The 16,038-nt window shown below is 41.2% G+C and overlaps 1 pseudogene; it reads left to right on the top strand.

The window, feature by feature from the left end:
• The first annotated feature begins 380 nt into the window (after window positions 1–380).
• LOC117275624 (small nucleolar RNA R71) lies at window positions 381–479 on the top strand (annotated as a pseudogene).
• Window positions 480–16,038: the final 15,559 nt, after the last annotated feature.

Here is a 16,038-nt window from a genome sequence, read left to right as displayed (position 1 = left end):
ATTCAGGATTCAATAGATAATGGTTACTCGTGTGACCTTCTCCATATATCTCACGTCATATAGACTTATGTTTCACATGTTGCATCTATTGCGCCTAACCCATCTCCAATTTAGTCACCTGATTTGTCAATTTGGAAATATCTGTCCTCATAACTGAAATCTCATCTAGCTCGAGTGCACCTGCTACCCACTGTTTTATCATTCTTCTCCGTTCTCCATCACCTTGCAAGTTATGATGATTCGCAATGAAGTTGTTCCAGACTATTTGAATTTCACTATAAGATTTCTGCATAGAACTCCTTCCACAGACTAAGTCAAGATTCTTCTTTGAGGCCTTTATTAACCCATCAACAAAAGTGTGACCCAACAACTCATTAGTCTGACAATGATGTGGGCAATAACTTCTTATATCTTTCTCAAGCTTGACGAAGAGTCTCGCTATTCCTTTGCTGAAACCCAAAAACCTGGCTCCTTAGTGACTTAGTCTTCTTTGTGGGGAAGTACTTGATCAAAAATTTCCTTTCTAGATTATTCCACGCACAGATTGAGTTAGTTTGATCCTTTTGAAATCACTACTTTGCTTCCCCCAATAGAGAAAAGGGAAACAAAGTCAGTCCGACATAGTCCTTGAAAACATTCGGATAGTAGTAAGTATCCATAATCTCCAAAACATTCTAGATATGCTGTTGTGGATCTTCATGAGAGAGACTCACAAATTACCTCGTGGACTGAATAAGTTGCAACATGTACTGCTTAAGATCAAAATGACCAGTTATGTCTGGCTTCACGACAACCTGGTTTATGTTTGCAAAATTAGGCCTTGCAACCTCTATCATCGGTCGCTCATCATTTTCTGTCATCTCTATTGGTTGTGGTTAGACTATAATGCCCAACTCTGAAGTTCTAGCTCTTGCTTCGGCTTCCCTCTTTAACTTGTGAAAGAGTTTATCAGGTTCAGGTTCGTAAGGAGGAAGATCGTTCAAGTTTTCACTTCTCCGTAGCATTCAATGAGAACATCTGTAGAAGTAAAAACAACAAACAAATTAAAACTCGAACAGATAATGGCTAAAGGCTTATTTCAGACAAGAATCCCCGTCAACAATGCCAAAAACTTATTGGGTCTAACACAAATACAAGTATATGCGGTCGAAAAGTAATAAAGTGACAAGAAAGTATCGTTCCCACGTGGATTTATGATCAACTATTGCCTAAACTAAATTATTTTTGAGTTAATTGTTTGAGCAGTTTCGAGGAAGATGATTGTGATTTTTATTATAACCAAAATTACTATGAAAACTAAGAAATAATAAAGCAAACACGAATGCAAGTAGCGTATACAAACACTTATGAGCAAATTTAGTAAGACGGGAATATTCTAGAGTTATGGGATTAACGTCTCTCCTATTAAGTTTTTCCGATTGATTCAACTACTTGATCTACCTGATTTGTTGATTAATAAGATTTTTTATGCTCGTGAAGTTCTTTTGATGCCTCTCTCGCCTATTTAAGCCAACCTAATACTATATGTCTATAGAATCAGAGTTAACTAGAATTCATGTGTATTTCCTGCAATAATAACCAAGTACAACAACTAGAATATATCTATCATAATCGAAAATCTATTCTCTGATACTCGGATGCGAGAACTTGCTCTACTAAATCTTATATGCAATCTATACTTCCTACTTTCAAGTTCAACTATAAATTCGTAGATAGTATTCTACTGTTAGTTACACAGTAAATAATTGAGCGCAAGATTGAATAAACAAATTAATATGATTAAATCAAGTAATATAGTCAACAATACTAAAGAACAACCATAATCCAAGAACAAAGGGGGTTTTAGCCACTCATGATCCTAAAAGCAATCCAAATGTTGTTTTGAATCATAAAAGCTAGAAATACGAGATGAAGATGGAAGAATCGATGAATCCATGCTCCATTTGTGTTCCTAAGCCCTTGTTGCCTTCAAAATATGTCCAACCCCTCATTCAACTCGTTTAGGGAGTAATCATAGGCTAGGGTCGAAGTCTCCAAGTCCAAATTTCATAAGGAAATAATTGTTTTTCCGCACAGGTTAAGCTAGAAAAAGACTGGACTGGGACGAGCTTGGGACCTCGCCTAGAGAGGTGTACTATCATGACCCCAAAACCAAACCTTCGTGATGGAACCTAACCCGACCCGCTAGGTAAGTCAGTTAACAACAAACCAGTTCAAATGATATTTATTAAGAGAAGAAATGTTAATACAATTGTACTATTATACAAAGAATTTCCAAGGACTGGTAGTACAAATCATGAGCTTCTAAGATTTAGAGTTTACAAAGCTAGTATGAAATAAGTACATCATCTGTCCGAATATACGTAAACATATTTTCATAAGTCTAGGGCTACATTGAACAAGAGGCAGCTGTAACTGGAATGCAGGTACGTCTTCATTGCTAGCTTCCGTCATACACAACAACATCATCATCCAAAATCTTCACGCAAGGTGAATAAGTATAGTATGAGTACAACCGACCCATGTACTCAGTAAGTAACAAACCTAACCTTAGGTTGAAAGTAGTGACAATCTGGGACAAAGGTCGGAGTTCGACACCAATAACCAGTAGCAGTTCATAACAATATAATGAAAGTAACATAAGTAATAACTCTACGATAAAAATTCTGATCTCGTTCACAGTTCCGGAAAAATAGTCATTTACTTTTCAAGTATTACAGTAAAACTCAAATCTTTTGCCGAAATCACCGAAATTATGAGTAAGTCTGAAAAGTGTGATTTTTCTCAAAACTTTCAACAACAGATAAGAAATTTCTTTATCTCTAGAACTGGGCATGACTGACTCGGTCTGCGGTCATTATGCAGCCTGCAGACCTGACCTCCAAAATGGCCCATCCCTGCCTCACTCTGCCTTACTCTGCGACCATTATGTGGTCCGCAGAGTGATTCTGCTGTCATGACCCAACTGGAGGGTCATGACTAGCACCCGGGCCATACTTGCCGAGCACCAACGTACATTTTATCTAACCTTCCTTATTATCTTTAAGGGCCGACAAGACCAATATAAATGGTAGACATGGATCATGAACATCCAACAATGAAAGATAATGTAATGAACATACGTAACATGGGACGACAAGACTGTCAAGAAACTATATATAAGGTACGAGCTACCATGGTGCCATGAAAGACTATACAACAAAAATCAGCCGACAAGGCATTCCAAACCATACATGAGTCGACACCTGTCTATGAACCTCTAAAGGAACATAAGTTCTACAAAATTGCCGGAACAGGGCCCCGACATACCCATAATGTCTATAACAAAAATGCATACCAAGGCCACGGCAAGTCCGGAGAAGGGATCTCGCCAATAACCGCTGAACTGGATAGCCTACTGTGGTGGGGGAGCTGCGTCTACCCGTCTATCAGGACCTACAGCACGACATGCAGCGTCCACAAATAAAAGGGACGTCAGTACGAATAAAGTACTGAGTATGTAAGGCAGGAAAGCATAAGTAAGAACAGTAATGTAAACAGGGATAGGGAATATACAACCTGTGACATCTGGGTACCTCTGAGGGCTACTGACATGAAACACATGATACATACATATATATACATAAACTTTTAAAATATACGCCTTTGTGGCATCACCATCATCATATCGTACCCGGCCGTAATAGGCTCGGTAAAACGTACCCGGCCATCATAGGGCTCGGTAGAATCATACCCGGCCACGTGGAGCTCGGTAAAACCCAACTGATCAGTGGTTGCACAATAGGTGCCGTACCCGGCCAACTATAGCGCGGCTCGGTAGAGTAAAATAGATACATATATATGATGCATGCTGGACTCATTGGAATCACATTTTGAACCTTTCAGAGTGACGTAAGGTCGGTATCCTTCGTACACGTTATTAGGATTAAATCTTCATCAAGAATCTTATAAGAATCAGGAATTACCAACAACATTGATAATATAATAATAAGAGAAGTAACATCAATATCAATCGTTTCATAAGAAGGGCAGCAATGTAAGTACTGCTAGCTTCTAAGAGTAGAGTATCTTTGGGAGTTCGTTCATTACATTATGTACAATCGTAGTCGTGCAAAAGAATGAAGGGGATAGCCTCACATACCTTGTATATACTGCCCAACCTCAAGCTATGCAAATGTCATGACTCCTTAGTCTACAATAAGAGAAATGACACTATCATTATCGTTTAAGCGTCGTAACTATTATGTATCGACCGCAACCTATTTTACGATGAAACGGACTGCACCTCCCCTATTTATATGACTTCACACAAGTCAATACAATCACCAAACACCCCAAACAACATCATTAATAATCATATTGAGCCTCCCAAAACAGTCCACCAACCAACAACATTACTACCAAGCCTTTCGATATATATTTCACAAGTTCTAGCTTCAATGACTTAGCCGCAACTTGGATAATCTTAAATACATGTAGAGTAAGAGGTTCCTTACCTTTAAATGTAAAGAAAAACTCCAATTTGACCTTAATTGTCCACGAAATATCCCTCCAATTCTTCCACGAGAACAAGGAAGCGAAACTAGCAATCAATTCGGGTTTTTCGGCACTAGAATTACTTTAGAAGACTTGAAATCACCTAGGGTTGATATTAAAAACTTGAGGGAGTATTTAAAGAACATAAAACACTTAAAAAAACCTCCCACACGAGCTGGAACAACACAAAAATCAGCAACAATAAGAAGAACAAAAAACTTACTAGCGCCACGGGATTTCCGACACTTGATTTGTGGTGTTTGCCCTTTGTTTGGGTCTTGGATCATGAGAGAACCTTGAGAGAGTGTTTTTAGGGTTCTAAGGTCTGAATATAATGAAAACGAATGACTTAAAACGGGGTTGAGGCATCTAATATATATCCATATGTCTTAAACCGCCTATGTGGGCCCCATAGAGAGCTGCTTGGCGTACTCTCGCGAAAACACGAATATCTCTCTATTCTGATATCGTATCGACGAACGGTTTAATGCGTTGGAAACTAGACTCATATATATTCAATTTGGTAGGTATATCACCCCGTAATTACAAGTACATTGGAAGAAAAATGTAGTAACATTTGACCTAAAATTTAAGTAAAATTATAAACGTAAGTTGCGACAACTTTTGTCAACTTTTGTTTCATAACTCGCTTGACTTCAAGACTTATGATAAGGATATTATATGATTCAAATACATTAAAACATGACCTCTTGGGACAATTAATCACCTCTAGTGTTAACCGAAAATACGGGTTACAACATCCTTGATTCGTTTAACTTCTAATACTTGTTAACCACTCTTATACACCCTTGTATTGTTTAAGACCAATAGGATTAACTTCTTATCATCTCAAAGATAATCTCTTCTTGGATTTACGTCGAATATCTTACGGCGTGATCTAAGGTACGCAAATTTGAGTTGTAACACACTCGGTGACAAAACAAAACATATGCATACTCTTAGAGTATTAGTCCACTCAGTCCTTCTAGTCACTCAGTAATCCCAATCACTTAGTCCTCATAGTCACTCAATCCTCACACTCGCTCGGCACTCACACTCGACACTCGCACTCAATAGGTATTATGCTCACTGTGGGTGTGCAAACTCCGGAGGGGCTCCTTTAGCCCAAGTGTTACAATAAGCCAATCATGGCGTAAATCAATAACATCTGTTGCGGCATGCATCTCACTCCCATCATAAATCAATAATACTTGTTGCGGCATGCAACCTGATCCCATAAATATCCTTACAATCAGGCCCTCAACCTCACTCAGTTATCAATCTCTCCAGTCTCTCGGGCTCACAATGTTATGAAAGATCTGCCCAAAAGTAATGATGTGATGTATCGGTAAATGGTAACAGAGACTGAGATATGATATGTAGATGAATGTGTATGATTGAGTATGTAATTTCAATACAAACAAATAACTCCACAACAGAAATGACCCAGTGGGTCCTAAGAGGATAAACATATAGCCTGGACATGGTTTCTAACATGGATCACAGCTTAATTACCCTAGCACGTAGAGATTTCATGGATACAAAAAAGATCAGGTGACTACACAATACCACATAAATAACTGAGTCACAATTCACACGGTGCACGCCCATACGCCCGTCAGCTAGCATGTGCGTCACCTCAACACTAAACACATATTACGTATATTCGGGGTTCATACCCTCAACACCAAATTTAGAAGTGTTACTTACCTCGAACAAGCAAAATCCAATACCGAATAAGCCAAACGATACTCCAAAAATGCCATCTCACGTGCACCGACCTTCGAACGGCTCGAAACTAGCCAAAAGCAACTCCAATACATCAAATAATGTCAAAGGAAACAACCCGATCAATAAAGGTCAAATTTTTAATCAAAATCCCAAAATCAACCAAAAAGCCAAACTTGGGCCCGTACCTTGGAACCCAACTAAACTCACAAAATCCGACAACACATTCAATTATGAGTCCAGCCATACTAGTTTCACTCAAATCCGACTTCGAATAGATGTTCAAAACTCATAAATTTGCTGTATGAAACTTTAGACAAAAAACCCCAATTTCTCTCTTGAAACCCTCGATCAAATGGCAAAAACGAAGATAGATTCTTGCTATAAAATCAAAAATGAGTAGAGAAAACTTACCTCAATCCACACAGTAAAAAATCGCTTCAAAAATTGCTTCAATCCGAGTTCTAGAGCTTCAAATATGATGACTCCATAATGGAGTTTTGACGGTTTCAATAGCTCAGTATGGTGATTTTGGTCTTAGGAGCATGTCCGGATGTTGATTAGGCGGTATGTAGGTCATTTCAATGTTAATTGGTGAAAGTTGGAAAGTTGGATGATATTGGAGTCGGATTCCGATTATGAAAGTTGGAGTAGGCCTGTAATGTCAATTTGTGACTTGTGTGCAAAATTTGAGGTCATAGGACTTGATTTGATAGGTTTCGATGTCGAATTTAGAAGTTAGAAGTTCCAAAGTTCACTAGGATTGAATCTATGTGCAATTCATGCTTTTAGCGTTGTTTGATGTGATTTGAAGGCTCGACTAAGTTCGTATGATATTTTAGGACTTGTTGGTATATTCGGACGGGGTCCCGGGTTCCCTGGTGTGATTCAGATTGAATCCGGAACAAATTTTGGACTTGTGCAATTGCTGAAGTTCCAGCCTTCTGGTGTCATCGCACCTGAGGAGGAATTTGCTGCAGGTGCGGACTCTCAAATGCGGAGAGTTGATCGTAGAAGCAAATTGTGGCCTGCACAGCTGGGACTGCAGATGCGGTCAGAGTTCCGCAGAAGCGGACTTGCATGTGCGATTGAGGAAGCGCAGAAGCAGAAAGGCTAGCCAAGCCCGGGGTCACAGAAGCAGAGCCCCTTCCGCAGGAGTGATAGCACATATGCGCATTTTGGTCCGCAGAAGTGGAGTTTGCAGGGCTAATTGAGGACCGCACCTACAATGGAAGTTTCAAAGGTGTGGAGCCACAGGTATGGCAGTAAGGTCCGCAGATACGGATTCACTGGGCAGAAAAAGGGATTTTCGAAAGTTTGATTTCATAATTCATTTTGGGACCTAGAGCTCAGATTGAGGCGAAAGTTTGAGGGATTTTTAGAGGAAGTATTTGGGTAAGTATTCTTGACTTGTTTTTGATTAATTCCCATGAATCCATTGTTGTTTTCATCATTTAATTACTGTTTTTAGTTGGAAATTTTGGGGTAAATTTGGAAAACTTCTTAAGCTAAAATTTGGGGATTTGAAAAGCGATTTGAGGTCAAATTCGAGTAATTCTTATATGGTTGGACTCGATATCGAATGAGTATTTGGATATTATAATTTTTTTCGGGTTCCGAGACGTGGGCCCGATTCGACCTTTTGGAATGATTTTTCAATTCTTCGCAAAAGTCATAATTTCATTATTTAAAATAGTTTCATATAGTTATATTTATATTATGAAATTATTTTGGCTAGTTTCGAGTCGATTGGAGTTGGAAAAGCGAGGGAAAGGCATTCTTATTGATTGATTGAGTGAGGTTTCAGGTAAGTGACTTGTTTAACCCTGTGTGGGAGAAATCCCCTTAGTATTTTGTATTATTGTGATAATTTGTGATATGTGGGGGCCGTGTACGCGAGGTGACGAGTGCGTACACGGGCTAAATGTTAAATTCCGATTTTGTTTAAGTAGTTTCCTTCCTATGCCTTAACTGAGTTACTTTAGTATGTATAGTCATCATGCTTAGCCTTATTTCACATGTCTACTTGTCTTATCTCTTATTTGCAACTTATACTACACGTTTAGTTGAATTAGCTGTTTTCTTGGTTCTATGTTCATTAATAAACTGTGGGATTCTTTACTTGAAATTGCTATTCTTGAAATATCATTGTTATAATTATTATGTTTGGTTTCCGTGATTATTGTGGAGATGATTGTTTGGTGGTTGCATGATGTTTCTGCCATGCAGTTATTATTGTTACACGAGGTTTTTGTCGTGCTGTTGTGATTATACGCATGCGGTGGTATAAGGTCTGGGTGTTGAAATGCATGCGGTGAGATAAGGTGGGTTCGATACGCGTGACTAGTAGGGGAACTACTAGAAGTCATGCGGTATGATAAGGTTGCCTAAAACATGGGATGTTATTCCGGGAAAATGATTTATAATACAGACTATAAAGGCTCTGGCGGTGATATAAGGAAATATTTTGAGATATTTACTTTTGGGACTATGAGGCGGTACCTCGGGAGTGCCCCTGTTGATTCCTCTATTTGTTGTATTGTTGTTGTTGTTATTGTTGTTGTTGTTCCTTAACTTGTAAGATTTTTTATTTCCTTTCATGTTGTATTTGTCTTTCTTTGATTTCGTGTTATTACCTTCTGTAAAATATCATTGTTCACTTCTTAGTCATTTCATTATATTATTTTATCTTTTGTCTTGTTTCCTATTATTTCCAGTAGGGCCCTCACCTAACCTCGTCACTACTCTACCGAGGTTAGGCTTTGCACTTACTGGGTACCGTTGTGGTATACTTATACTATGCTTCTGCACATCTTTCTGTGCAGATCCAGGTACTGCCTACCAGACCAAGTATCAGTGAGCTAGTCCGTGCGTGGAGACTTCAAGGTACATCTGACAGCGTCTGCAGACCTTGGAATCCTTTTATTATTTTGATTCTTATCCTTATTAGACTTTGATGTATCGGGATATTTAGCATTTCTCTTTAGAGCTTGTGACTTATATCTACTGGGTTTTGGAAGTTGTTATACTTGAATTGTAGTTTTTGTTTATTACAAATGTTGATGTTTTGAGATTTGGCTTAATATTTCAGTTATTCTGCATACTTGATTAGTCTTACCTAGTCTTAGAGACACGGTGCCGTCATGATATCCTACTGAGGGAATTTGGGGTCGTGACAAGTTGGTAAGAAATCACTAGGTTCATAGGAGTTATGAGTCACAAACAGGTTTAGTATAGTCTCGCGGATCGGTACAGAGACGTTTGTAGTTATCTTCGGGAGTCTATGGAACTGTTAGGAAAAGCTTCACTTCTTTGATTCCTTATCATGCAAAATTTTTGACTTCGAATTCTAAACTTCAGTCTTTCTATTCTCTCACAGATGGTGAGGACATGTACAACTAGATCAGATGACTAGACACCCGCACCCTCTGCTAGAGCTGCGAGAGGCCGATGCCAGGGTAGAGGCTGAGGACGTCCACATGGTGCAGCCAGAGCACCCCCATGAGCTGCTACAGATGAGCCACCAGTAGCTCTAATTATAGGGCAGGCACCTGATACGCCTGTTACTCCACCAACCCTTCAGGAGACTCTCGCCTAGTTTTGAGCATGTTCAGCACTTAGGCTCAGGCAGGGTTGATACCACTTGCTCCTGCCATATCTTTGGCTAGGGGAGGAGCAAAAATTCCCACCGCCCGTACCCCAGAGCAGCTGGTCCAGGTCGACCAGGTTTCAGAGGTCATACCCATTCAACCAGTAGTCCCAATTCAGCCCACGGTTAGGGCAACAATTTATGAGAAAGAGCAGCTCAGGCTCAAGAGGTGCAAGAAATACCACCCTTCTACTTTCAATGGCTTGGAATCAGAGGATGCCTAGGGTTTTCTTGAGGAGTTCCACTGTATCCTCCATACTATGGGTGTTGCAGAGTCTAATGGGATTTCTTTCACTGCGTTCCAGCTTAGAGAGCGGTCTATCAGTGGTGGCGAGCATATGAGTTGGGTAGTCCGGTCGAGGCAACTTCACTCACTTTGACTCAGTTCTCATATATGTTCTTGAGAGAGTATGTTCCCTAGAGTCTCAGAGATGCATTGCACAGAGTTTGAGCAGTTACACCAGGGTTCTATGACTGTGTCAGAGTATGCGGTCTGGTTCAGTGATTTGGCTAGGCATGTACCATCTTTGGTTGTTACTGTTCGAGAGAAGGTTCATTGATTTATCGAGGGGCTCAACCCCAGTATCAGATTTAGCATGGACCGGGAGTTGGAGATGGACATTGCATACCAGCAGGTAGTATGGATTGCTAGGAGATTGGAGGGTATGATGACTCAGGATAGAGAGGACAGAGAGGCCAAGAGGTCTCGACAGTATGGCAGCTACAGTGGTACTCGTGCCCTAGTTGTAGCTCGTCATGGTAGGGGATATGTGAGTCGCCATGTTCATTCAGCACTTCCAGCTTCTAGTGGTATTCCGGCAACTCCTAGGCCTCAGGATTCCTATTATGCACCGGCATTGTCTAGTGCACCTCCTGCACGGGGTGCTTTCAGCGGTCAGTCCAGCCGATCATGCCTGAGCTAGCCACAACAGCCACGTCCTCCGAGAGCTTGTTTTGAGTATGGGGACACTCATCATGTGGTAAGGGATTGACCCACAGTCAGGAGGGGTGCACCTTCATAGATTACTCAGGCGCCGCATGCTCCACCGGGTCACCATGCTATAGTTACAGCACCAGGTACCACCCCACCTGCACAGCCAGCTTGAGGTGGAGGTCGAGCATGTATAGGTCGCCCTAGAAGGGGAGAGAAGGCCATATATTATGCCATTCCTACTAGGATGGAGGCAGGTGCATCTGACTCTATCATCACAGGTATTGTTTCGGTCTATCATAGAGATGCATCAGTCTTATTTGATCTAGGCTCCACGTATTCCTTTGTGTCATCTTATTTTGCTCCATATTTGGGTGTATCCCGTGATTCCTTGAGTTCTCCTATCTATGTGTCTACACCCGTAGGAGATTCTATTATTGTGGATCGTGTGTATCGGTCATGTTTGGTTGTTCTTAGTGGTTTTGAGACCAGAGCCGACTTATTGTTGCTCAGTATGGCAGATTTTGATGTTATTTTAGGCATGGACTGGTTATCGCCGTATCATAGTATCCTTGATTGTCACGCTAAGACAGTGACGTTGGTTATACCAGGTCTACTACGGTTAGAGTGGAGAGGTACTTTAGATTATATTCCTAGAAGGGTTATTTCATTTCCTAAGGCTCAACGAATGGTTGAGAAGGAGTGTGATACATATCTGGCATATGTGAGGGAAGTTAGTGTTGATTGTCCTACCATCGAGTCAGTTCCGATAGTGAGGGATTATCCAGATGTATTCCTGGCAGATCTTCCCGGCATGCCGCCCAACAAATATATCGACTTTGGTATTGATTTGTTGCCGGGCACTCATCATATTTCTATCCCACCCTATCGTATGGCCCTAACAGATTTGAAAGAGTTAAAGGAACATTTGCAAGATTTGCTCAATAAGGGTATCATTCGGCCTAGTATGTCGCCTAGTGGTGCTCCAGTTTTATTTGTAAAGAAGAATGATGGTTCTATGCAACTGTGTATTGATTATCGCTAGTTGAACAAGGTTGCATTGAATAACAGGTATCCATTGCCACATATTGATGACCTATTTGATCAGCTTCAGGGTGCAGAGTATTCTCTAAGATTGACTTGTGTTCAGGATATCATCAATTGAAGATTCGGGAACCAGATATCCCGAAGACTGCTTTCGGGACTTGGTATGGTCATTTCGAGTTCCTTGTGATGTCTTTTGGGATAACCAATGCCTCAACAACATTCATGCACTTGATGAACAATGTATTTCATCCCTATCTTGACTTATTTGTCATTGTGTTTATTGATGACATTCTGGCGTACACCCAGATCTGGGAGGATCGTGAGCATCACCTAAGGAATGTGATTCAGACCTTGAGAGGAGAGAAGTTATATGCAAAATTTTTAAAGTATGAATTCTAGCTAGATTCAGTGGCATTTTTTTGTCATGTAGTATCGAGTGAGAGGATCCAGGTAGATCTGAAATAGATTGAAGCAGTGCATAGTAGGACCAGACCATCATCATCTATATAGATCCAGAGTTTTCTTGGCTTGGCAGGGTATTACCGTCGATTTGTAGAGGGTTTCTCGTCTATTGTAGCACCTATGACCAGATTGACCTAGAAGGGTGATCCATTCAGGTGGACCGAGGAGTGTGAGGAGAGCTTTCAAAAGCTCAAGACTGCTTTGACTACATCCCTAGTGTTGGTATTGCCTACTGGTTCGGGGTCCTATACGGTGTATTGTGATGCGTCGGCGCATTGGTCTCGGTGTGGTGTTGATGCATGTAAGTAGGGTGATTGCCTACGCTTCTAGACAACTGAAGGTGCATGAGAAGAACTATCTTGTCCACGACCTCGAGTTAGTAGCTATTGTTCATGCCTTGAAGATCTAGAAACACTATTTGTATGGTGTCCCTTGTGAGGTCTACACCGATCATCGGAATCTACAACATCTGTTTGAATAGAAGGATCTTAACTTGCGGCAACGAAGATGGTTGGAGCTGCTTAAGAATTATGACATCACCATTCTCTATCATCCCGGTATGGCCAATGTGGTGGCCGATGCCTTGAGTTGTAAGGCGAGAGTTTGGGCACTTTAGCATATCTACCAGTATCATAAAGGCCTTTAGCCTTGGATGTTCAGGTCTTAGCCAACCAGTTTGTTAGATTGGATATTTTCGAGCCGAGTCAAGTTTTGGCTTTTGTAGTTTCTCAGTCTTTTCTTTATGATCGTATCAGAGAGCATTAATATGATGACCCTCATCTACTTGTTCTAAAGTACACGGTTCAACATGGCGATGCCAAGGAATCTACTATTGGAGATGACAGTGTATTACGGATATAGGACAGGCTACGTGTGCCCAATGTAGACGGTTTGTGTGAGTTAATTCTCCAACTGGCTCACAGTTCGCGGTACTCCATTCAGCCAGGGGCCGCAAAGATTAACAAGACCTAAAGCAGCATTATTGGTGGAGGAGAATGAAGAAGGACTTAGTGGAGTATTTAGCTTGGTGCCTAAATTGTCAGCAGGTGAAGTAAGAGCATCAGCGGCCAGGTGGATTGCTTCAGAAGCTAGAGATTCCAGAGTGGAAATGAAAGCGGATCACTATGGATTTAGTTGTTGGGCTCCCACGAACTCAGAGGAATTTCTATGCAGTTTGGGTGATTGTGGATAGATTGATTAAGTCAGCTCATTTCATTCCTGTGGTTACCACTTATTCTTCAGAGCAGCTGGCTGAGGTTTACATTCGCGAGATTGTCAGGCTTCATGGCATGCATACATCTATCATCTCTGATCAGGGTACGCAGTTTATATCCCGGTTCAGGAGAGCCATACATCATGAGTTGGGTACTCGGGTGGAGTTGAGTACAATATTTTACCTTCAGACGGACGGACAGTCCGAGAGCACTATTCAGATATTGGAGGATATGCTTTGTGCGTGTGTGATAGATTTTGAGGGTTTTTGGGATCAGTTCTTGACACTTGCGTAGTTTGCCTACATCAACAGTTATCAGTCGAGCATTCAGATGGCCCCATTTGTGGCTTTGTATGGTAGGCGGTGCCGGTCTCTAGTGGATTTGTTCAAGCCAGGCGAGGCTCGGATATTGGGTACAACTTGGTTCAAGATGCTTTGGGAAAGGTTAAATTGATTCAGGATCGACTTCGTACAACCCAATCCAGGAAGAAGAGTTATGCGGATTGGAAGGTTTGCGAAATTGCATTCATGGTTAGGGAGCGGTTCTTGCTCCGGGTTTCGCCCATGAAGGGTGTTATAAGGTTCGGGAGGAAGGGAAAGTTGAGACCTATGTATATCGGGCCTTTTGAGATTCTTGAGAGGGTTGGAGAGGTGGCTTACAAACCTGCACTACCACCTAGTCTCTCTGTAGTTCATCCAGTGTTCCATGTTTCCATGCTCCGAAAGTATCATAGCGATCCGTCTCATGTTCTAGACTTAAGCTCAGTCCAATTGGACAAGGATCTATCTTATGTCGAGGAGCTGGTGTCCATTTTGGACAGGCAGGTTCGAAAGTAAAGGTCGAAGAACATAGCTTTAATGAAGGTTCAGTGGAGGGGTCATCCGGTCGAGGAGGCGACTTGGGAGACCGAGCATGATATGCACAACCTTTATCCTCGTCTTTTCATCACTTCAAGTATGTCTCTATACTCATTCGAGGACGAACATTTGTTTTAAGATGGGGAGGATGTAACAACCCGGCCAGTCATTTTGATAATATTAGCCCCGAACCCCTATTTATTGCTCCCTCTATTTCATACTGTAGTTAGATGACTTGCCAGGAGGTTTGGTTTTTGGTTTCGAAGTGAGATAGGACACATAGTCCCTAAAATGGAAGTTTAAGTCGTAGGAATTGACCATAGTTCTAATTGTGTGAAGACGACTCTGGAATGGAGTTTTGGAGGTTCCAATAGCTCCATATGGTGATTTTGGTTTAAGGAGCGTGTCCGGATGTTAATTTGGAGGTCCGTAGATCATTTTAGCATTAATTGGCAAAAGTTGGAAAGTTAGATGATTTTTGAAAAGTTTGACCGGGAGTGAACTTTTTGATATTGGGGTCAGATTCAAATTCCTAAAGTTGAAGTAGGTCTGTAATGTCAATTGTGACTTGTGTGAAAAATTTGAGGTCATTGGAGTTGACTTGATCGGTTTCAGTGTCGAATATAGAAGTTAGAAGTTCCAAAGTTTACTAGGCTTGAATCGATGTGCAATTCGTGTTTTTAGCATTGTTTGATGTGATTTGAAGGCTCGACTAAGTTCGTATGATATTTTAGGACTTGTTGGTATATTCGGGCGGGGTCCCCAGGGCCCTAGGTGTGATTCGGATTGAATCCGGAACAAATTTTGGACTTGTGAAATTGCTGAAGTTCCAGCCTTCTAGTGTCATCGCACCTGCGGAGGAACTGGTTGCAGACGTGGACTAGCAAATGCGGAGAGTTGATCGCAGAAGATAATTGTGGCCTGCCCAGCTGGGATTGCAGATACGGTCAGAGTTACACAGAAGCGGACTCGCACATGCGATTAAGGAAGCGCAGAAGTTGAAAGGCTTGCCAAGCCTGGGGTCAAAAAGCGGAGCCCTTTCTGCAAGAGCGGGAGCGCAGATGCGCATTTTGGTCCGCAAAAGCGGAGTTTGCTGGGCTAAGTGAGGACTGCACCTGCGATCGAATTTCTGTAGGTGGGGAGCCGCAGGTGCGACAGTAAGGTCCGCAAATGCGGATTCAGTGAGCAAAAAAGGGGATTTTTGAGGGTTTGATTTCATAATTCATTTTGGGACCTAGAGCTCGGATTGAGGCGAACTTTTGAGGGATTTTCAAGGGAAGCATTTGGGTAAGTATTCTTGACTTGTTTTTGATTAATTCCCACGAATCTATTGTTGTTTTCATCATTTAATTAGTGTTTTTAGTTGGAAATTTTGGGGGAAATTTGGAAAACTTCTTAGGCTAAAATTTGGGGATTTGAAGGGCAATTTGAGGTCGGATTCGAGTAATTCTTGTATGGATGGACTCGATATCGAATGGGTGTTTGACGTGGGCCCGAGTCGACTTTTTGGAATGATTTTTCAATTCTTTGCTAAAGTCATAATTTCATTATTTAAAATAGCTTCCTATAGTTATATTTATAGTATGAAATTTTTTTGGCTAGATTCGAGCCGAT

Source organism: Nicotiana tomentosiformis, chromosome 7, assembly GCF_000390325.3.
Source record: "Nicotiana tomentosiformis chromosome 7, ASM39032v3, whole genome shotgun sequence".
NCBI lineage: Eukaryota > Viridiplantae > Streptophyta > Magnoliopsida > Solanales > Solanaceae > Nicotiana > Nicotiana tomentosiformis.
This window is presented reverse-complemented; position numbering and strand designations above follow the sequence as displayed.